Below are 24916 nucleotides of genomic sequence, written 5' to 3'. Positions count from 1 at the left end.
GTTGCCATCAGTTGGCGTGGGCTCATCGCAGATCAGGGTCCTTGTGCCTGTTCCCCAGGTCACTGAACTTAACCTTTTGTGACTTTATTAGTGAGCAGGGGGAGATTCTATGAACATTCTTGAAAAGCTCAAATAAGCCTCTTAGGCTGCAGCTATTCAAACATGATAAATGTGACAGAAAAAGTTACATGTTTCAGGAGCCAGGCATTAAAGTTATACAACAGAGTTATACAGTCAACAGAATGTCACATTAAATTAACTTTCTCATGTTTAGAAGAAGTATCATTTCAACTGAGCAGTATTATGGAAGGCTTTTCAGCACACTGTGTGCAGGCAAAAAGAATGATTGAAAACTCATATTGCAGACTTTATGTTCCAGCAGGTAGCACATCTGTCAGAGGCTCATTGGCTCCAAACCAGAATTTTTGGAGCAAGATATTGTAGCAGTGGAGCCTCTCCATAAATTCACATAAAAAGCAAATAATTTTCATTTCTGGGTTCTAAATATTTATGAGCCAAACCTTGCTGGGTTTTGAATATTAGTTAAACACTATAGAACAAGATGCTATACTAACTTGAAGTACACATCAACAACAGTATTTTGCATTTGTATAGCACCTTTAACATAGGAAGACATATCAAGGCGCTTTGCAGGAGCACAATCTGTCAAAAATTGACACCAAGCAAAGGAAGATTAGGAGGTGGACATCAAAGATTTAAGGATGCATCTCTTTGCTTTTATTTATTCTTTCATGGGGTGTGGGCATCACTGGTAAGGCCTGCATTTGTTGTGCATCCCTAATTGCCCTTGAACTGAGTAAATTACTAAGCCACTTTAGAGGGCATTTAAGAGTCATCCACATTGCTGTGGGTCTGGAGTCATTGGTAGGCCAGTTCAGGTAAGGACGACAGATTTCCTTCCCTAAAGGTCATGAGTGAACCAGATGGGTTTTTATGACAATCAATGATAGTTTCATGGTTACCATTACTGAGACTAGTTTTATATTCTAGATTTATTAATTGAATTTAAATTCCACCAGCCATCCTGGTGGGATTTGAACACGGTCCCCAGAGCCCAGACCTCTGGATCACTAGTTCGGTGAAGAAGGAGGGAGAGGTGGAGTGGGAATTTTAGAGCTTAGGGCCTAGATAATTGAAGGTACAGCCACCAGTTGTGGGTCGCTTCAACAGAACTTAGTGCGAGTTAGCTAAAGGGCAGCAGAGACCAAGTTTATGAAGGGTGGAAGATGGGTGGCTGTTTAGGAGAGCAATGGAATAATCAAATGTGGATGGGGGTTTCAGCAATTGGTAAGGTGAGGCAGGGGTCTCTTATTATGAATGCAATTTGTTTGTGCAGCGCTGCTTCTACCAAATTTCTTCCCACCCCCAGCCCACTCAGCCTCTGCAGTATAAAAACTAAGGACAAATAACTACACACTGTGAAACTAGTGTACTGGAATACAATAAAATACAAATTTCAATCTTTTATCCATGTAGAGTTAACTAATCTCAACCAGGTGGCAATGGGAGAATTCCAGTTGATCAGTGTGCCAATGACTGGGATTTCCACTTTATTCCAGAGGCTCCTGATGGATCTGTAGACATTAGGTGAGGAACTAAACTGGCTCAGTGACAACGCTGACACTTACTGGACTCGCACTTGTACAGTGATCACTTAATTGATATGCTGGTGGGCTGCCAGTGTTTCATTACAATGCTCAGTTGCCTATAGGAAAGGCAACCAGCTGAAACTACAGCCTCATGGCCAATATTGGCTGTTATGCTCGGGGGTGAGAGACAGGTAGCAAACACAGAGCAATTGTTAATCAGTTAAACTGCTTGTCTTCGTTGAACTTACAAAGCAGCTGAATTCTAATTGCACTGTTGTGTCCCAGAGCAAATCAACAAAGAATCACAGCATGACTTTAGCAATCAGCTATTTCCATTTCACTGTAAACAAGGTTACGTGAAAAGGAACAAATTTTCTACAACATTATGTTCACATGCAGACGCTGGAGGGGTAGTTGTACCTCCAATTAATTAAAATGGGAAACAGATGCTTTTTCCTGAGTAGTTTGTTCACTGCTAGGAATCCCAATTGGTTTGACATTTTCTCCTGGAAAAGTCATATGGTACTGGGACATTACTATCCTGCCATGCTTGTAGGCTTGAGATGCCTTAGCAATTATATATAGTTAAATGTCAAGCAACTTTAGAATAGATTGTTCCATTGATGCAAAGTTAAATTAATACATACAATTATACGGAAATCACAATATGGACCGTTTAGCCTAACTAGTCTGTTGTTGTTTATCCTTCACTCAAGCATTGATCCATGTGCTCATGCTATTCCCACATTTCTTCATTTTCCCTTAACCGCCCATTCTTAAATGTTGACAGGGCTCTTTACTTCAGTAAAGATGACTTAAGCTTAATCTACAGTCTTGCAACCAACTGTACAAAAAACATCTTTCAGTGCGACAACAATTTTCCTGAAATATCGTAAAAAGAAAAAAAAACAAGGACACTGTTTTTCTACTGGCGCAAGGCAGGCCACCCTTGTGATTATATTTATAAAAATCAAGACCCAGAGGATAAAAGGAAATTGTTCCTGCCAAAAGAACTTTTACACCCACTGATCCAAAAATAGGCCCCACTTTTATTTAAACAGTCACAGTTGAAGACATTAACAGAACTGGCTTGGAAAATCTACTAAGACCAATAGTGTAAAACCTCATGTACTTTACATTGACTTCTATGGATTCCAGCAGTGATCACTTTACATGCCTTCCACCAGCCTTAAACTTTTCACCACAGGCGTCTTCCAGGCTGCTAAAGGAGACATCACCCACATCTCCTTGTCTGCACTGTATAAAATGGGTTACAAATGCCCTCTTTGCCAGGGAAAACTAACATATTGAATGGATTCCAATAGCTAGAATGAGAGAGCTCTGGAACTTGCAGTAGTGGCCAAATTCGCCGATGTCCATGGTATTAACAGCCTGTATTCATGTAGTTATCAGGGAACCAAATGCTTTGGTCAACAGGAAGCAGTTCCATTCCACTGACATACAAATCACTGGCCTCAAGCATCTCACAGGATCCTACATGAGTAACAGCAACCTTCCTTCCACCAGCTATCCACAATCTACTGGGAGAACACTATATGGGACTAGTAGAGTTGGTAAACTCTGGAAAGGTCCCAGTGAATTCGAAAACTGCACATGTAACAGCTCAGTTCAAGAGAGGAGGGAGACAGAAAGCATGAAACTACAGGCCAGTTAGCCTAATGTCTGTCATTGGGAAAATGTTGGAGTTCATTATTCACAAGGAGGTAGCAGGGCAAGTAGAAAATCATAATACAATCAGACAGAGTCAACGTGGTTTTGTGAAAGGGAAATCATGTTTGACAAATTTATTAGAGTTCTTTGAAGTGGTAATAAATGGGGTGGATAAAGGAGAACCAGTAGATATAGTGTATTTAGAGTTCTAAAAGGCATTCAATAAGATGCAAATAAAAGGTTAGTCAACAAGGTAAGAGCATACGGTTCTGAAGCAGAGTCATATTCGACTCGAAACATTAACCCTGTTTCTCTTTCCACAGATGCTGCCAGGCCATTTTTTATTTGTCCACGGGATGTGGGCTTCGCTGGATGGGTCAGCATTTATTGCCCATCCCTAGTTGCCCTTAAGAAGATAATGGTGAGCTGCCTTCTTGAACCTCAGCAGTCCATGTGGTGTAGGTACACCCACAGTGCTGTTAGGGAGGGAGTTCCAGGATTTTGACCCAGCGACAGTGAAGGAACAACTATATATTTCCAAGTCAGGATGGTGAGTGACTTGGAGGGGAACTTCCAGGTGGTGGTGTTCCCATCTATGTGCTCCCCTTATCCTTCTAGATGGTAGTGGCTGTGTGTTTGGAAGGTGCTGTCTAAGAAGGCTTGGTGAGTTTCTGCAATGCATCTTGTAGATGGTACACATTGCTGCTACTGCGTGTCAGTGGTGGAGGGGAGTGAATGTTTGTGGATGGGGTGCCAGTCAAGTGGACTGCTTTGTCCTGGATGGTGTCAAGCTTCTTGAGTGTTGTTGGAGCTGCATTCATCCAGGCAAGTGGCAAGTATTCCACCACACTCCTGACTTGTGCATAGTGGACAGGCTTTGGGGAGTCAGGAGGTGAATTACCAGCCACAGGATTCCTGGCCTCTGACCTGCTCTTGTAGCCACAGTATTTATATGGTTAGTCCAATTCAGTTTCTGGTCAATGGCAACCACAGGATGTTGATAAAGGGGGATTCAGTGATGGTAATGTCATTGAACGTCAAGGGGCAATGGTTAGATTCTGTCTTGTTGGGGAGAGAACTTGCCTGGCACTTATGTGGTGCAAATGGTACATGCCACTTGTCAGCCCAAACCTGGATATTGTCCAGGTCTTGCTGCATTTGGACATGGACTGCTTCAGTCTCTGAGGAGTTGCGAATGGTGCTGAACATTGTTCAATCATCAGAGAACATCCCCACTCCTGACCTTATGATGGAAGGAAGGTCGTTAATGAAAAAGCTGAAGATGGTTGGGCCTAGGAGACTATCCTGAGGAACTCCTACAGTGATGTCCTGAAATTTGAGATAATTGATCTCCAACAACCACATCATTTGTGCTAGGCGAGAGTCCAACCTAATGAAACCTGATCAGCTTTTCCAGCATTTTCTATTTTCCTTTCAGATTTCCGGCATCCGCAGTATTTTGTTTGTATATAAGAGCATATGGTGTTGTGGGTGATGTATTAGCATGGAGAAAGCTTTGGCTAACATAAAACAGAGTCGAGATAAATAGGTCATTTTCAGGTTGGCAAACTGTAACTAGTGAAGTGCCGGAGGGATCAGTTCTGGGGCCTCAACTATTTATGACCTATATTGACTTGGATGAAGGGTCCGAGTGTAGAGTAGCAAAATTCAATAACGATACAGAGATAGGTAGGAAAGCAACTGGTGAGGAGAATACAAAGAGCTTGCAAAGGGATACAAATAGGATTAGTGAATGAGCAAAAATTTCGCAGATGGAGTATAATGTGGGGAAATGTGATGCTGTCCACTTTGGCAGGGATAATAAAAAAGCAGAGTTTTATTTAAATGAAGAGAAACTGGGTGTCCTTGCACAGGAATCACAAAAGATCAGCATGCATGTACAGCAGTTAACTAAGAAGGCAAAGAAATGTTGGCCTTTATTGCAAGAGAGATGGAGTATAAAAGGAAGTCTTGCTACAACTGCACAGGGTGTTGGTAAAACCAAGCCTAGAATACTGTATGCAGTTTTGGCCACCTTACTCAAGGAGGGACATACTTACATTAGAGGCAGTTCAGGGTTGAACAGGTTGACCGATACTCATTGGAGTTTAGAAGAATGAGAGTTGATCTTATTGAAACATATAAGGTTCTGAAGGTGCATGACAGGGTAAATGCTGTGAGGGTGGAAATCTAGAACCGGGGCACAGTTTCAAAATAAAAGGTCTCCCATTTAAGAGAGGGATGAGCAGGAATTTCTTCTCTCAAAAGATTGTTAGTGTTTGGAATTCTCTCCCCCAGTAAGCAGTGGAAGCTTGGTTATTGAATTGTCAAGGACAAATTTTATGTGTTTCCTTTTTATTACGATATGATCGATATGTTTGCATGTAGGTGCGCGTGTTTACTTACTCTCAGAGTGGTTTACTCAATTTTTAATAACCCAGCAGGTTTTTGTGTATTTGAAAATGAGTAAGTTTTGTGTTTCTTACATACTTCCCCCAGAGGTTAACAAAAACACAACATCTCACTCATTCGACTCACCCACGCCACCACACACACACAAAATTAGACACAGATGAAGATAAAAACAGTAGTTAGAAAATTGAAAATTATCTTAGTCTCTCTTTCATCACAGGCTTAATGTTTCTTAATTGAGTTGATGATTCAGATGGAATGAAGGTCTGGATAAGCAGAGATTTCTCAGTAGCCACGAAGGTTCCTATAGTTGACCTACCAGGAGATTGGTCTCTCAGGTGAACTTGAAGTTGGAACAGGATATAAGAGAATCCTTCTTTCTCTTTCAAAGTTTTGCTGTTGGGTACCTTGGCTGTTTAGTTGATTGCAGCGGTCCTATGGCTTTTGATAGTGTTTCGTGGACTACCTGATGGAAGTCTGCTGGTATGTTTTAAAAGTAGGGAGCAAAGATGACCACATTAACCATGTGAACTCATATCTACTGCCAAGCCATTGTCCAAATAAGGTGGTGCGTCAATTTGATGAACATTCTGGACTGTGGCTTTTCACACCTGTGGTTTCAGACATCCAAAGGCCTTTGTGTTTGAAGGACAGGCCATCATATTACAATTGGAATTTAGAAGGGTGAGGAGTCAATACTCGATTGAAGTGTACAAGATCCTGAACAGTAGTAACAAGGTGGACGTGGAAAGGATGTTTCCTCCTGTGGGTGAGTCCAGAACTAGGGGGCACTGTTTTAAAATTAGGGGTGGCCTTTATAGGACAGAGATGAAGAGAATTCTTTTCTCCCAGAGGGTTGTGCGACGTTGGAACTCTCTGCCTCAGAAGGCGGTGGAGGCGGGTTATTGAATATTTTTAAGGCGGAGGTAGATGGAGGAAGAGAATCAAAGATTATTGGGGCTGGATGAGAATGTGGAACTCGAAACACAAACACATCAGCTATGATCTCATTGAATGGCTGAGCAGGCTTGAGGGGCCGAATGACCTATCTCTGCTCATATTTTGTATGTATGTTCGTAATGAGGTGTCGACGGGTTGCATTTAGTTCCAGCTTTGATGAAGAGTCACATTAGACTCAAAACGTTAACTTTGTTTCTCTCTCCACAGATGCTGCCGAACCTGCTGAGTTTTTCCAGCACTTTCTGTTTTTATTTCATTTACCTTCTTGTCTGACCCACGAGTCACTTCAGTCCATCGAGCACTCTTGTTTGCTCTGGAGGCAAGGTAGTTTCAATCCAGGAGAGAAGTCTGGTGAATCCCGGACACCATCTTTTGCAGTCTTTAAAAATGTGGCTTTCAAAAATAGCTTTAAGAATGTGTAATATCTACATGTAGGTCCTGGGCATAACAGAGTATATTCAAGGCTGAATTCGACAGATTTTTGATTGACAAGGGAGTCAAGGATTATGGGGGACATGCAGGAAAGTGGATTTAAGGCCATATCATATCAGCCGTGATCTTATTGAATGGTGAAGCAGGCATGAGGGGCTGAGTGGCCTATTCCTGCTCATATTTCTTGTATTCTTATGTTCTTATAAACTTCCTTAAAGAAAAATGTTATGGGTTGATTACTTGAGTGACAAAAGAAATCATTATAGTATTCTGTAGGGAATTAAAATTGACATCTTTACCTTATTAGGAACTTTAATTTGTCTATAGTTTCTTCTCATTGTAGTTTCTTAGTGATTGATATAAAGGGTGGCTGAATGGTTTCAACATTTTTTAATGCAGAATCAAAGAAGTGGTGAAACAGCAATAAGGACTGTTAATATCGGGAGTCTTCTTGTGATTTTTCAGGTAAGGGGATTGGAGGTCACTGAAATTGATGCTTTTTTTCAACTGAACCCTGTCCTGTCTAGCTGCAATGCACTGTGCTGGCCCTCCTCTTGAGGTTCTCCCCAGTTCTTCCTCACCTGATAATGCCTCTTCCTCATGCTGAGCCTCCTCCTCACATTCCAATTTTCTTCCCCTTACCAGGCTGTGCAGGATTAATACAGCGAACGTGCAGCGGTATGGCTTATTTTGTTTAGGTCATATTTCAGGCAGCCCCCAGAGATCTCAAAACACCTGAACCTTTGCTTCGACACGCCAGTAGCATGCTCAGTAATGTTCCCGGTGGTTCCATGGATGTCATTGTACCTGTGTTGCTAAGTTTTCGGCTTGTTATGCTGATTCTGCGAGTGGGTTAAGAAGCAAAGGGTGTCAGGGTGGGGAAGTGATGAATGGGAAACAGGCGTCAGGTATGTGGAATGAGAAAGGAGCAATGAGGGAAATTGTTGATTCTGCAAAGGCTACCGAGTTAGAAAAGAGAGTGACGCTAGTGGCTAATGAGAAGACAACAAGGAACTGGCGATCGTGTTGCAATGAAGATGAGAGGTGGTATAGTGTGGCCTTGTATTGGGTGATGAAGGATGTGATGGAGGCCTGGGAATTGTTGAGAGTGCAGGGGAAGGAGGAAAAGAATTATTCCAAAATAAAAGCAAAATGCTGCAGTTGCTAGAAATCTGAAATAAAAATAGAAAATGCTGTAAAATGCTGTAAATGCAGGCCTGGCAGCAGCTGTGGAGAGAGAAACAGTTATCAGTTCGAGTCCATATGACTCTGAAGAAGTCCTTTCATAATTTTAAAGACCACTATTAGGTCAGCCGTCAGCATTCTCTTTTTTAGAGGAAAGGGTCGCAGCCTGTTCACTCCTGCCTGATAGTTATAAATTGCACTCACAAAGTGAGCAAAATTCCCAGTCTGTAAATGAGTCAGGTCAGATTCTAAAGAGGCCCAAGAGTTAAAAAAGCTGGAGAAGGGGAAGCGTTTTGGTCACACACTGCTACCCACCTACCCACTCAAAATCAGCATCAAAACATCTGAGCCTTTGAACCTGTACAATATATTAGAGCACAATGTGAAGCTTTGATTGCCCGATTGATGTGCAGTGTAGATTCACTAAATGATATTATAGGGATGAAGGGCTATGGTAAAGATGAGACAGCTGATAAAATACTTATTAGAGCACTGAAGGTTAATGGGGATCTAATAGGTGTGTCCAAAGTTTTGAAAGACTTTGAGAGATTAATGATTCATTCGCCAGTGGAAATAATCACTATTCAAAGGTGTAAAATTAGAAATATGACTAGAAGCATGAAGTAGGAAGTTAGAATCAAAAATCATGCAAAGAGACAGTAGAACATATAATACATTACCCCATCTAAGGAAACCAAACCAAATTAAGAGGAAATGAGATAAAAGATAAATACTAAAGCGCACAGGGAAAGTGTAAGGAGATTAAATTAGAGTAGGCAATTCCAATGTGGATCTAGACTGGTGCAGGTACAATTGACTGAATGTCCTCCTTCTCTGCAGAAATGTTTAACCAATAGGTGGGCGTATTGGCCTGCAATGTAGTTTCCATATTACTCTCCTGTGGAAGAAAGACCTGCAATTAATCAACATCTTTGCGGGTAAAACCAATAGTGAGAACTGGGCTCATAGCCAACCACCAGCCTGTTTTACACCATGTTCAATCTTTTCCAACCCCACTTGGCGTGGACCAATTTCACCCCCTCATAGTTTTGAAATGGTCTTACTGTTATATAAGCAAATGTGGCCACTAATTTGTGTACAGCAAAATCCAAGAAACAACAAATTAACAAGCAATCAGTCTGTTTAGGTGGAAGGACGAATGTTGACCAGGACAGCTTCTTCTTAATAATGCCATGGGTTCTTTAAAAACCTCCTCAACAAGTAATCCTCTGTTTAAGGGGACATAACAAATGGTATTCCCCAGGGATCTGTTCAGGATCTACAACTTTTTACCAGATTTATTAATAACTTAGACAAAGGAACAGAAAAACTTGTACATCAACATTTGCAGGTATCAGTAAATTTGGATGAATTGTGAGTAATGCAGATGGGCGCGAGTTACAAAAGAATATAGGCAGATTAAGTGAGTGGGCAAAACTATGGCAAATGGAGTTCAATGTAAGCAAGTGTGAGATCATTTACTTTGGCCTCAGGAAAGAAGAATTAGAATATTTTCTGAATAGTGAGAAACTTAGAACTGTAGAGGAGCAAAGTGATTTGAGAATCCAAGTTTACAAATCACTAAAATCGAGTAGACAGGTCCAACAGGCAATGAAAGAAGTTTAATGGTATTTTGGCCTTTATCACAAAGGACTGGAACACCAAGGGGAGGAAGTGATGCTTCAGTTGTATTGAGCCTTGGTCAGACCACATCCGGAGTATTGTATTCAGTTTGGACATTGGACCCCAGGAAGATATATTGACCTTGGAGGGCATGCAATGAAGTTAAGGGTTAAATCATGGCGACAGATTGAAAAACTTTGTATTGTCTTGAATACAAAGTGATCAGATCAAGTTGTTTAAAGCACCTGAAAGGGTAGATATGGTGAAACGATTTCCTTTGGTTGGGGAATCAAGATATCAGGGACATCATTTAATTATACAGAGGTCATTTAGGAGGGAAGCGATAAATTACTTTTTCTGGCACAGGGTAGCAGAACTTTCTCCCCCAAATGGCTTTGGATGCTGGGACAACTGAAGCTTTCAAGGCAGAGACAGATTTTTTAAAGACATCAAAGGATATGGAGCTGAGGTGTAGATCAGCTATGATTTTAATTGTGTGGTGGAGCAAGCTCAAAAGGCTGAATGACCAACTCTTGTTCCTAATGTTTTAATGTTCCTAACATACCCAAAGGGCTGCATTTCATGCCCTCAGTATTGGTATAGCAGCGCAGTGTCACTTTAAATTAGGAGCATTTAACCCTATAATCCTCTTATAAAAGGTGAGAATACTAGGGAACTTATCAGACAAAACTCAGTTAATAGTGCTTTCTTGGTAGCAAATTTGCTCCAATGTATTGAAGGATGTGCCTATCTAACCAGTTTGTATAGACAACATGGTTAGACTGACATGTCTGGGAACTAACATCAGCAGGCACAATCACTGTCCAATCTATGTTAAGTCAGTTCACTGATAACTCATGCACAATACAATGAAACAGTCCTTTAATGTAAACTGGTTGCCTTCCTGTCCTGTTTATGCTGTGGGACCGAACTGACATCAATGAAAAAATGATGTGTGCTAAAGGATGCAGTTGCTGATACTTTGCATGCGGGATGTCAAGGATCCATGCAAGTCTTCTCAATTTAATTTTATGTTAAAATGTAGCTGAATTCTTTCCAGCCCAGAGCCTGTCTGTCAAGGACATATTTGAATCCACCTTTTAGTGAGTTTGTTAGCTGGAGTCCCCTGTGCCTAGTGGTACATGAGGCAATCCATTGCTTCCACTATTGTTTTTGACTCTAATTAGTGTATCAATCTTGCCTTATATCCAGCTGGCCGTGGATTTTCAGAGTTGATGTTTATACTTGCGAGGCTTGTCAACCTGGAATGTAGCCACACTGACGAGTTAATTTCCTGTCCACTGGCGGAAAATAAATTTTGTTTAAATCCCTTTGGACGGCTTCCCAATAATCCCAAGTGAGAAAGTCACTCGGAGGTTGGGGAAATGCGCACAGCCCGGAGGCCTCCAGCCAACACCAGGGATGGGCTGCAGGGAGCGTCTTGCGAGGGTCCCTCGTGATTGGAGTGGTGGGGCCGGGGGCAAGCCACCGCAGGAGAGGACAAAGCTTTCCTTCTGAGATCCAGAGGGAAAGCCACTGTGGTTTCATGCTCAGTTTGTCCAGTTAATATTACATTTGGAACGCAATGGAGTAATTGGGGCCAGTCACACATATTTAAAAATGGACGCCACTGGCTTTGGGCAAGGAATTCTTGCTCCAAAAAGTAGATTCAAGTTGGACCCAGTCAGCTCCTGCCGAATTTTCAACTGTTTCCTGGCTAAGTAATCTGGGTAACTTTAACTGCCCATCCGCCAGGTTCCCAGGGAGCAACAACAATAACCTGTGTTTATATAAAGCCTTCAACATAGTAAAACATCCCAACGAACTTTACAGCAGTGTTATCAACTAAAGCGTAACACTGAGGTGCCTGAAGAGATACTGGCAGTAATTCTAATCCCCCAGGTTGAGCACAGTGGGGGAAGTTAAAAATTAAAAATTAATGGAGGCCTGTAGGAGGATGGGCCCTCCAGAGGTTGGCCTCTTACTTAAATATTTTAATGAGTCTGTGGGCCTTCAATTTTAGCTCTCAATCAAATTTAAAGTTGGAATGTGAGGTTTTGCCCCAATAACTGACCCTTGATATCCAGCACCACCCAGTTCTCCTCCCTCCACCACCCACTCCACCACCCGCTCCCCCATCTGATCTGCTACTTCATCCTCCCTCCCTTCATTCTGTTCACTGACTGCAGCTTGCGATGTTGGCCTATGCACTCGAGAGCCTGTTCCTCAATCTGAATGGCCGAAGCCAGGAAACCGATTGAACGTTCGGCAGGATATTATCCCATATTGAACCCACCCACTAAAACCTCGCCGTAAGCACCCACCCCCCCACCCCAATCCAAGCCCCAAACCAACTCCCCCCGATCCTTCCCTGCCTCCTGTAGTAGGGACATGAGGACAGGCGACCAAAAGATTTGTCAAGAAGGTAGATTTTGAAAGAGGAAAGAGAGGTGGAGAGGCAGGGAAGTGGCTCTAGGTAGGGATAAAATCATCCCACCCTCCGTCTAATTGTCACTGGATTATGTCTGTTGTTCTGAGAGGCAAGTGACAGTGAGATAGGCCACTGTCTGACCCATCCTACAACATTACCTCTGTAGATGTGAACTGTTGCATGAGGTGCAATTGCCAAGTTTACCTGTAGGGCCAACTTGGCAGTGGTGCCTATCAAAATAATGAAGCAGGGAATTCACTCTCTAAGCAGGAGTATCGAAAATTTCCATCAAAAGAGTACATGTAAACGCAAGTCTTTCTTTTCTTTTATGTTATTTTCATGTTGTGCCTGTGGGATGTAGATGTGGCCCTCACAGCTGCTGCTATCTTCCTTGCTCCAGTACATCTAAAAAACAAATTCAAGGAAATTGAGGTGGGTGTCGAAGGTTTTTTTTTAGAAGGATCCTCTCTACACTGTATGTGTGTTAGGGGGAGAGGTCATTAGTTCATTGTAATTTAAACTACTAGTTAGTTATTCTGGACAATAGCCTCTGGGATGGAGGCCACATCCCATGTAGGGAAAAAAGGGGCAGCCTGTTACTGAATGCTTTATTACCTTACCCATTTACTAATAATGACTGGAGTTACGCTCGGTGACGCTTTGCTGCATGTTCATTTCCTGAAGTGTGACCACTCGAGGAATTAAAGACTTGGATCAACGCAGGAAGTTACAGGAAAAAGACACAAGAACGATACATAATGCAAAGTGGTTCAGAGATTCCTTGCAAATGTTTGAGCATAAAAGCTGCTGGGGGACGCAACCGACAGTCAGGTTCTTGAGATCTAACGCTACCATCGACGACTGTCATTCCCATAGGCTGATTCTTACGCAATCTTGAAAGCAATGTGGAAATTGAATTTTCTCAGGTCATTAAACTCAAGATACTGGCAATGGGACTGTGCAAACCACAGATACACAACGTAATATTTCCTTTGAAGGTGAAGCAAGATAAAATGAACAGGAAGCATGAGGTCACTGATAGAATGGCCCGTACATTCTGAGACTGGCCACAGCCAATAGGAGGGACTTTCAAAATATCTATGTCTGCAAAGTGGATCCCTTGCAAACTCAGAATATATAATAGCATGGGGTGTCCATTGACCATCTACATTTTCAGGTTGCTTACCTGATCCAGGCTTCTTAACTCCAAGTATGAGTCCAATATCCACAAAATCTGCAGTTTCAGGGTCTATCTGTCGATGGAAAGCGAGCAGCGGTTATCCATCTGTGTGAAATAGAAATTCTCAGGGATTTTTTTTTGCTCTTTTTTAAATGTAAAAGTCATTTGTTCACGGAAAAGAAAGAAAGACTTGCATTTATATAGCGCCTTCCACAACCACTGGCCATCTCAAAGTGCTTTAAGCCAATTAAGTACTTTCAAAGTGTAATCACTGTTGTAATGTAGGAAACGTGACAGCCAATTTGTGCACAACAAGCTCCCACAAACAATAATGGCCAGATAATCTTTTTTGTGATGGGAATTGAGAGATAAACATTGGCCAGGACACTAAGGATAACTCATGTAGGAGGCAGTGATGTAATTGTATTGTCAGTGGACTGCTAATCCAGACACCCAGGATAATGCTCTGGGGACCCGGGCTTCAAACCCACCACAGCAGATGGTAGAAATTGAGTTTAATAAAAGTCTGGAAATAAAAGTCAAATGATGGCCATAAAACTATTGTCGGTTGTCATAAAAACCCACCTTGTTCACTAATGTCCCACATGTCACTCCAGGGGCAGGATTTTTAGCACGGCCAGCGTGAAACATGCGCTGGAATGCACAGCGCAGCTGGGGTCGGGGTGGGGGGCGGGCGCTGACATAAGTCCAGGCACGGGGGAGCGCTGAGAGAAAGCTCCCGGAAGGCAGACAGCTGCCTCAGGGAGCTGAAGAATTTAAAAGCAGTAAATAAAGATTTTAAAATCCGGGAAAAAATGGCCATGCGTCAGAATCAGTCACCTGAACATATACATGATGAAAATTCTGTCCATATGTTTTTTTTTTAATTTAATAACGGAAACCACATCCCGCCCTTGGATGAGGTTTCATCAACAATGCAAAGTCCGCCTGGCAGATTCGCCCACCCGACAAACGTAAGGTTGGACAGACCACGAAAAATCGGGTATAACTGGAACTTTAATGGGCTTAATTGCCCTCTTAATTGTCGGCGGGTGCAGCCTTTGCGCACGTCCACCGAACGAAGTATCGTGTGAGGGCGGGATGATACCAGGAAGCACGCCCAACGTCATCACGTGCACACGCCTGCACACCGAGCTAAAAATTCTACCCCAGATCCGCAGTAATATGGAAGACTCACAGGCTCATAGACTCATAGACGTCTACAGCACAGAAGGAGGCCATTCGGCCCATCGCTTCCACGCCAGTCAAAAAGGATCTGACAACACTAATCCCATTTTTCAGTGCTTGGCCATAAGACCATAAGACATAGGAGCAGAAATTAGACCATTCGGCCCATTGAGTCTGCTCTGCCATTCAATCATGGCTGATAAGTTTCTCAACCTCATTCTTCCGCCTTCTCCCCGTAACCTTTGATCCCCTTACCAATCAAGAACCTATCTATCTCCATCTTAAATACACTCAATGACCTGGCCTCCACAGCCTTCTGTGGCAATGAATTCCATAGATTCACCACTCTCTGGCTAAAGAATTTTCTCCTCATCTCTGTTCTAAAAGGTCTTCCCTTTACTCTGAGGCTGTGCCCTCAGGTCCTAGTCTCTCCTACTAATGGAAACATCTTCCCCACATCCACTCTATCCAGGCCTTTCAGTATTCTGTAAGTTTCAATCAGATCCCCCCTCATCCTTCTAAACTCCATCGAGTATAGACCCAGAGTCCTCAAACGTTCCTCATATGTTAAGCCTTTCATTCCTGGGATCATTCTTGTGAACCTCCTCTGGACCCTCTCCAGGGCCAGCACATCTTTCCTGAGATACGGGGCCCAAAATTGCTCACAATATTCTAAATGTGGTCTGACCCGAGCCTTATAAAGCCTCAGCAGCACATCCCTGCTTTTATATTCTAGTCCTCTCGAAATAAATGCCAACATTGCATTTGCCTTCCTAACTACTGACTCAACCTGCAAGTTAACCTCAAGAGAATCCTGGACTAGGACTGCCAAGTCCCTTTGCACTCCAGATTTCTGAATTCTCTCCCCATTTAGAAAATAGTAATGGTAGAGTGGGTGATATACCAGGGCATGAGGTTACAGATTGTGGATGAGTACAATTCTGTTGCTGTTGATGGCCCATAGCGCATCATGGTTGCCCTGTTTTGAATTGTTCGATCTGTTCAAAACCTATCCCATTTAGCAAGCTGGTAGTTCCATACAACACAATGGAGGGTATCCTCAATGTGAAGACGGGACCTTTTCTCCAGAAGGACTATATTCTGCGAATATGAGTGTATCAGGCTGTTGCTTAACTTGTCTGTGAGACAGCTCTCCCAATTTTGGCACCAGCTGTTAGTAAGGATGATGTTCCAGGGTCGACAGGGCTGAGTTTGCCATTGTCGCTTCCAGCCTAGGTTGATGCCAGGTGGTCTGTCTGGTTTCATTCCTTATCCAATTGCCGGTAATGGTTTGACAGAGTCAACCACGGTGCTGTGGGTCTGGAGTCACATGTAGGCCAGACCAGGTAAGGAAGGCAGATTTCCCTCCCTAAAGGGCACCAGCGAACCAGATTGGTCCTTATGACAATCAAAAATGGTTTCATGGTCACCATTAGACTTTTAATTCCACCATCTGCCATGGTGGGATTAGAATCCGGTTCCCAAAGCATTACCCTGAGTCTCTGGCTTACTAGTCCAGTAACAATGCCACTATGCCACCACCTTCCCTATAACAGAAACCATTGTCTTCAGTCCCTTCTCCATTCAATAGCCACTGACCCCATCCCTCCCCCTAGCAACTATCTGAAAATGAACCAGACTGTTCACAACATCGGTGTCATGTTTCATCCCAAAGTGACCTTCCAACCACATATCTGCATCATGTGAACATGCAAAATAGGAGCATAAGTAGGCAATTCGGCTCCTCAAGCCTGCTTTGCCATTCAATATAATTATGACTTTGATTAGAGAACCTTTGATTCCCTTGCCTAACAAGAATCTATCTACCTCAAAAATATTTAATGACCCTGCCACCACCAACTTCTGAGGCAGAGAGTTCCAGAGTCGCAGAACCTTCAGAGAAAAAAATTCTCCTCATCTCTGTCCTGAAAGGGCGACTCCTAATTTTCAAACAACGCCCCTAGTTCTGGACTCACCCAAAAGAGGAAACATCCTTTGCAAGTCCATCTTGTCTAAATGATTCAGGATCTTATATACTTCAATCAAATCACCCCTCGCTCTTCTAAACTCCAGTGGAAACAGGCCAGCCTGACCAACATTTCCTCATAAGACAACCTGCTCAGTGCAGGTATCAATCGAGTAAACCTCCTCTGAACCGCTTCAAACACATTTACATTCCTCCTTAAATAAGGAGACCAAAAACTGCTCACAGTTTTTGAGATGTGGTCTCACCAATGCCCTGTATAACTGGCGTATAACATACTGACTTTTATGTTCAATTCATCTCGTAATAAAGAGAAGCTTCCATTAGCCTTCTAAATTACTTACTGTACCTGCATACTAATTTTTTGTGACTCATGCACTAGAACACCTAGATCCCTCTGCACCTCAAAATTCTGTTATTCTCCATTTAAGTAACACTCTGCCTTTTTATTCTTCCTGCCAAAGTGAACAACTTCACATTTTCCCACATTATACTCCATTTGCCAGATCTTAGCCCACTTGCTCAACCTATCTATATGCGTCTGCAATCTTCTCATGTCATCTTCACAACTTACTTTCCCACCTATCTTGGTATCATCAGCAAATTTAGCTCCCATGACTTCGCTCCCCTCATCCAAGTAATTGATATAAATTGTTAAATGTTCAGGATCCAGCACAGACCCCTGCTGGACTCCACTCATCATATCCTGACAATTAGAAAAACAGCCATTTATGTATACTCTGTTTTCTGCCCGCCAGCCAACCTTCTGTCCATGCTAATATGTTACCCACTACAGCATGAGCTTTTATTTTCCGCAATAACCTTTGGTGTGTCACCTTATCAAATGCCTTTTGGAAACCCAAGTACAGTATTTCTACAGGTTCCCCTTTATCATCACCAAGACCGCCCATTTCCACCTCATTGAAATCGTCCAACTCCATCTTCGTCTCAGTTCATCTGCTGCTGAAACCCTCATCCATTCCTTTGTTACCTCAAGACTTAACTAACCTAACACAATCCTGGGTGGCCTTCCACATTAAACCTCCCTGTAATCTTGAGGTCATCCAAAACTCCGTTGCCCGTGTGCTTACTCATACTAAGTATTGTTCACCCATCATGCCTGTGCTTGCTGATCTTCAAAGGCTTCAGTTTAAGAAACACCTAAATTTTTAATTTCTCATCCTTGCTTTCAAATCCCTCCCTGTCTCTGTGATCACCTCCAGACTCGTACCCTCTAAGATAATTCTTAAAACCCATAGCCCTGGAGGCTATGGCAACGCAAGTGAATATCTAAATACCTCTTAAATGTTAAGAGAGTTTCTGACTCAACCATCCTTTCAGGCAGTGAGTTCCAGACTCCCACCACCCTCTGGGTGAAAAGATTTCTCCTCTACTCCCCTCTTAGCCTTCTACCTCTTACCTTAAATCTATGCCCCCTGGTTATTGACCCCTCTAATGGAAAAAATGCCTTCCTATCCACCCTATCTATGCCCCTCATAATCTTTTATACCTCTATCATGTCCCCTCTCAACCTTCGTTGCTCCAAGGAAAACAACCCCAGCCTATCCAATCTTTCCTCATAGCTCAGATGCCTTCAGCCCAGACAGCATCCTGGTAAATCTCCTCTGCACCCTCTCCAGTGCAATCACATCCTTCCTATAGTGTGGTGACCAGAACTGCATGCAGTACTCCAGTTGTGGCCTAACCACCATTTTATACAGTTCCAGCTCTTATATTCTACGCCTCGGCTAATAAAGGCAAGTATCCCATATGCCTTCTTAACTACCTTATCTACCTGCCCTGCTACCTTCAGGGATCTATGGATATGCATGCCATGGTCCCTCTGATCTTCAGTAATTTCCAAGGGTCCTACCATTCATAGTATAATCTCTTCCCTTGTTAGTCCTCCCCAAGTGCATTACCTCACACTTTTCTGGGTTGAATTCCATTTGCCACTGCTCTGCCCACCTGACCAGTCAATTGATATCCTCCTGCAGTTTATGGCTATCCTCCTCACTATTTACCACCCGACCAATTTTCGTGTCATCCACAAACTTCTTGATCAGACCCCCTACATTTAAGTCCAAATCATTTATGTAAACCACAAACAGCAAGGGCCCCAGCACCAAATTCTGCGGAACCCCGCTAGAAACAGACTTCCAGTCACAGAAACATTCCTCTACCATCACCCTCTGCTTCCTGCCTCTCAGCCAATTTTGGATCCAACGTGCCCCTTTGCCGTGGATCTTGACCAGTCTGCCATGAGGGACCTTATCAAAAGCCTTGCTAAAGTTCATGTAGACCACATCAAATGCTTTACCCTCATCAACACTCCTGGTTACCTCCTCAAAAAATTCAATCAAATTTGTCAAACACGACCTTCCCTTAACAAATCCATGCTGATCATCCCTGATTAATCCATGTCTCTCCAAATGCAGATATATTCTGTCCCTCAGAATTCTTTCTAGTAACTTACCCATCACTGAGGTTAAACTGACTGGCCTGTAATTTCCTAGTCAATCCCTTCCTCCCTTTTTTAATAATGGGACAACATTAGCAGTCCTCCAGTCCTCTGGCACCTCACCTATGGCCAGAGAGGATTTGAAATTTGTTGCCAGGGCCCCTGACATCTCTTCCCTAGCCTCCCTCAACAGCCTGGAATACATCTAATCCGGGCCTGCGGATTTATCCACTTTTAAGGCTGCTAAACCCGCTAGTACCTCCTCTCTCTCTATATTAGTTTCCTCTAATATTTCACAGTCCTCCATCCTGATGTCTATACCTGTACTGTCCTTTTCCATTTTGAAGACCGACACAAAGTATTGATTGAGAACTGCACCCACGCCTTCCGGGTCCACACACAGATTACCTCTATGGTCCCTAATTGGCCCTATTCTTTCCCAAGTTATTCTCTTGGTCCTTGTATATTGAAAAAAACCCCTTTGGGTTTTCCTTTATTCCACCAACCAATGCTTTCTCATGCACTCTCTTAGCTTTCCTAATTTCCTTTTTAAGTTCCCCTCTGCACTTTTTATGCTCCTCTAAGGACTCTGTCATATTGAGCTCTGGGTATCTGCCATAAGCTTCTCTTTTTTACTTAATCTTAACCTTTATGTCCCTTGACATCCAGGGCTTTCCGGACTTGGACCCTGCCTTTGTCTTTACGGGAACTGTACTCTCGCTATTTCCTCCTTGAATGCCTCCCATTGCTCTGACAGTTTTATCTGCAAGTGGCTGCTCCAAGTCCATTTGGGCCAAATCGTATCTCATCTCAGTAAAATTAGCCTTTCTCCAGTTTAGAACTTTTATTACCGGCCCAACCTTATCCTTTTCCGTAACTATCCTAAATCTAACTGAATTATGGTCACTATCTCCAAAATGCTCACCTACTGATGTGCCTTCCACCTGCCCAGGCTCATTTCTGAATATTAGGTCCAGAACTGCCCCTTCCCTTGTTGGGCTTTCTATGTGCTGGCTAAAAATGCTCCTGGATGCAACTTAAGAATTTTGTTCCCTCCCTAACTTGCACACTAAAACTATCCCAGTTGATATTTGGGTAGTTAAAGTCCCCTACTATTACTACCCTATTATTTTTACATTTCTCTGAAATTTGATTACACATTTGATCCTCTGTTTGGGGGCCTATAGTGTACACCCAACAGCGTGTTTGCCCCTTTTGTGTTTTTTACTTCTACCTACATAGCCTCATTTGATGATCCTTCCAAGATATCATCCCTCCTCACTGCTATAATTGATTCCTTGATCAATATTGCAACACCCCACCCCATCCTCTTCTATCCCCCCTCTATCTCATCTGAATACCCTATAACCAGGAATGTTGAGCTGCCAATCCTGCCCTTCTTTAAGCCAAGTTTCAATCATAGCTCTGATATCATACTCCCATGTGCCTGTCTGTGCCCTCAGCTCATCTGCCTTATTCCTCAGGCTCCTTGCATTAAAATATATTCCATTTAGACTTGCTAAACTCACTTCTTTCTTATCTAGCCTATGTTTCCTCTGCCTTCCAGACTCACTTACTAGTGTTTTAACCTCTAATTCCATCTCAGCTTCTCTCCCTCTGAACTACTTTTCAGGATCCCACCCCGCCCCTGCCAATTTAGTTTAAGTCCACCTCAATGGCAAACCTCCCCACGAGGATGTTGGTCCTGTTCCTGTTCAGATGTAACCCGTCCAACTTGTACAGGTCCCACCTCCCCCAGAAATGGTCCCAATGCCCCAGGAATCTAAAGCCCTCCCTCCTGCACCATCTCTCCAGCCCCGCATTCACCTGCTCTATCTTTCTGTTCCTATACTCACTACTGTGTGGCACTGCGAGTAACCCGGAGATTACTATCTTTAAAATCCTGCTTTTCAATTTCCTTCCTAACTCCCTAATGTCTGCTTACAGGGCCTAATTTCTCTTTCTTCCTATGTCATTGATCCCAACATGGACCATGACCTTTGGCTGTTCACCCTCCCCCTTCAGAATGCCCTGCAGCCATTCCGTGACATCATTAACCCCGGCACCCGGGAGGCAACATGCCATCCTAGAGTCACGTCTACGGCCGCAGAAGCGGCTGTCTACTCCCTTCACTAACAAATCCCTTACCACTATTGCCCTTCCACATTTCTTCCTCTCCCCCTGAGCAGCTGGACCACCCACAGTGCCATGGCCTCGGTTCTGGTTGGCCTCCACAGAGGAACCGTCACTCTCACCGTTTTCCAAGGCCGAAAAACAGTTTGCAAGCGAGATGCACTCGGGGATTCCCTCACTACCTGCTTGGTCCCGTCCAGAGGTGAGGTGAGTGTTACTGCCATTGACATCAAGGCAGCATTTGACCAAATGTGTCATCAAGGAGCCCTAGCAAATCTGGAACCAATGGGAATCGGGGTCGGGGGGGGGACTCTCCACTTGTTGGAGTCATTCCTAGCAAAAGGAAGATGATTGTGGTTATTGGAGGTCAATCATCTCAATTCCAGGACATCACTGCAGGAGTTCCTCAGCTAGTATCCTAGGCCCAACCATCTTCAGTTGCTTCATCAATGAGCTTCCCTCCATCATAAGGGCAGCAGTGGGGATGTTCGCTGATGATTCAGCACCATTCACGACTTCTCAGATACTGAAACAGTCCATGTCCAAATGCAGCAAGACCTGGACAATATTCAGGCTTGGGCTGACAAGTGGCAAGTAACATTCATGCCACACAAGTGCCAGGCAATGACCATCTCCAACAAGAAAGAATCCAACCATCACCCCTTGACATTCAGTGGCATTACCATCACTAAAGCCCCCACTATCAACATCCTGGGGGTTACCATTGACCAGAAACTGAACTGGACTAGTCATATAAATACTATGGCTACAAGAGCAGGTCAGAGGCTAGGAATCCTGTGGCGAGTATCTCACCTCCTGACTCCCCAAAGCCTGTCCACCATCTACAAGGCACAAATCAGGAGCGTGTGATGGGATACTCCCCGCTTGCCTGGATGACTGCAGCTCTCACAACACTGAAGAAGCTTGACACCATCCAATACATAGCAGCCCACTTGCTTGGCACCACATCCACAAACATTCACTCCTTCCACCACCAACAAACAGTAGCAGCAGTGTGTACCATCTACAAGATGCACTGCAGGAATTCACCAAACCTCCTTAGACAACACCTTCCAAACACACAATCACTAATACCTAGAAGGACAAGGGCAGCAGATACATGCAAACACCACCATCTGGAAGCACCCCTCCAAGCCACTCGCCATCCTGACTTGGAAATATATCGCCGTTCCTTCACTGTCGCTGGGTCAAAATCTTGGAACTCTCTCCCTATCAACACTGTGGATGTACCTACACCAGATGGACTGAAGCTCATCAGCGCCTTCTCAATGGCAATTATGGATGGGCAATAAGTGCTGGCCTAGTCAATGATGCCCACACCCCATAAATGAATAATAAAAGAAACAGTGCCTCGGGGATCTTTTATGTCCACCTGGTAGGGCAGATGTGGCCTCAGATTAGCATCTGATTTGAAAAATGCACCTTTGACAGTGCAGCACTCCCTCAGGCCTGCGCCATGGAACCTGAGCCCACAAACCTATGGCTCAGATGGGAGAGTGCTCCCAGCTGAGCTTCAGCTGGCACAGCAGCAATTGATACTGAGAAGCAAGTGGCATTTTTCATCATGATGTGCCAGATGTTTTTCAAATGCTTTCTTCAGGGAAACAGTGGGATGAATTTTGCAGCTTGGCAGTGGATGCCGATGTCAGGACTGGAAATGGGTGCCACTTCTGTTCAGGCAACCAGCAACTGATAATGTGTGGTCTTACAGCAGCCAATCACTTAACTCTGAGGAGGTACTGGGGTCATCCATTTACACTGCAGTGGTGATAAGCGAGGGGGCAGAGGCCGTGTCAGCTGCAGTCGCAGCAGCTGGCTCCATATTTAAAGGGTTGTCAGCCCTGCCTTCACTGTTGCCTGCCTTCCAGTAACCTCTGCCTTGTGATCGGGGAACTGAACTGAAATTTGCAGCCACAATGGCAGATGGAAGACCCGGGGTGGACCCACAGTTCATCAATGCCTTCCTGCATGTTCTTCCGGGCTGCTAGGGCAAAGCGGGAGGTCCGCTTCCCCAGGGTCAAGAGGAGCAGACCTGACCAAGCGAGCCGAGACGGAGATCACAGAGCAGGTCAGCAGCTGTGGTATCATCCCCTGCATATGGTTCCAGGACCACAAGCACACCAATGACTTGATTCAGTCTGCCAAGGTGAGTTCTCCGTATCTCTTTTCCATTTGGGGTTTGCAATGCTGCAACGCGAGAAGTTGGTGGAGAGGCAGTGACCACCCAGTGGCAATGGGGCCGGGCTGCAGCTTATCTTGTCAGAGGAATGGCTGCATCTCGGTGAGAGGTGCCTCCCTGTCATATGTGATCCCAAGACCTCAAGGAGGAGGCATTCCTGTGCTCCCCTCCCCACATCATGGAGCCCAGGCTACCCACCAGCATAGGCATTGTGCTTGTCTCCGTGAGGAACTAACAGTGTTCATCTCTGTGCTCACAGCAGAAGAGAACCTATAACATAGAGGTAGTGCATGAATCCCAAAAGATTAGTATGCAGGTACAGCAAGTAATTAGAAAAGCTCATAGAATGTTATCATTTATTGCGAGGGGAATTGAATACAAAAGTAGGGAGGTTATGCATCAGTTGTACAGGGCACTGATGAGACCACATCTGGAGTATTGTGTACAGTGCTGGTCTCCTTATTTAAAGAAAGATGTAAACACATTAGAAACAGTTCAGAGAAGGTTTACTAGACTAATACCAGGAATGGGCAAGTTGTCTTATGAGGAAAGGTTGGACAGGCTAGGCTTGTATCCACTGGAGTTTAGAAGAGTAAGAGGAAACTTGATTGAAATCTTTAAGGTCCTGAGGGGTCTTGACAGGGTGGATATGGAAGGGATGTTTCCCCTTGTGGGAGAATCTAGAACTAGGAGTCATGATTTAAAAAATTTAAGGCAGAGATGAGGAGACATTTTTTTTCTCTGAGGGTCGTGAGTCTTTGGAACTATTTTCCTCAAAAGGCAGTGGAACTAGGGTCTTTGAATATTTTTAAGGCAAAGCCAGATAGATTCTTGATTAACAAGGGGTTGAAAGGTTATCAGAGGTAGGCAGGAGGTTACAATCAGATCAGCCATGATCTTACCAAGTGGCAGAGCAGGTTTGAAGGGCCAAGTGGCCTAAGTGGTTCGTGTGATCGTATGACCGGTGGAGTATTGCTGTACCTGTCTACCCTGACCCCCTGGAGGAGGTGGCCTTGGAACTGGCAGGGCACCAGGGTGGTGGCACTATCGCTGATGGTCTAAACCCAAGAGGGAGAACGAATGAGTGCAAGTGCATAAGGGGGTATCTTGCACACACATGGCATAGTGCTCATGTGTGCACCATTAGACACATGGAACTTCACAGTAAGGATAGTTGGAATGATGCAATGGGAAACCCATAACCCTTCAATCTAACTGTACTCACATGCAGGTCAGGGCCATGCCGATGATCAGAGAGCGGGAGAGACTAGGGGACAGCCAGTCATCTCTGAGGAGTAGGAGGTATCACCTTTGCCACACTAGATCTGTGAATGAATTCCAGTGATCCATCTAGCGAGAATATTCTTTCTAGATTTGCATCCACATCTGAGCTACAAAGCCAGTGCTAAGCACTGTGCTTGGCTTCTGCCTAGACATGGCATTTCC

Source organism: Cetorhinus maximus, chromosome 1 (assembly GCF_964194155.1).
Source record: "Cetorhinus maximus chromosome 1, sCetMax3.hap1.1, whole genome shotgun sequence".
In the NCBI taxonomy this organism is placed as follows: Eukaryota; Metazoa; Chordata; class Chondrichthyes; order Lamniformes; family Cetorhinidae; genus Cetorhinus; species Cetorhinus maximus.
Note: the sequence above shows the minus strand (reverse complement) of the source record.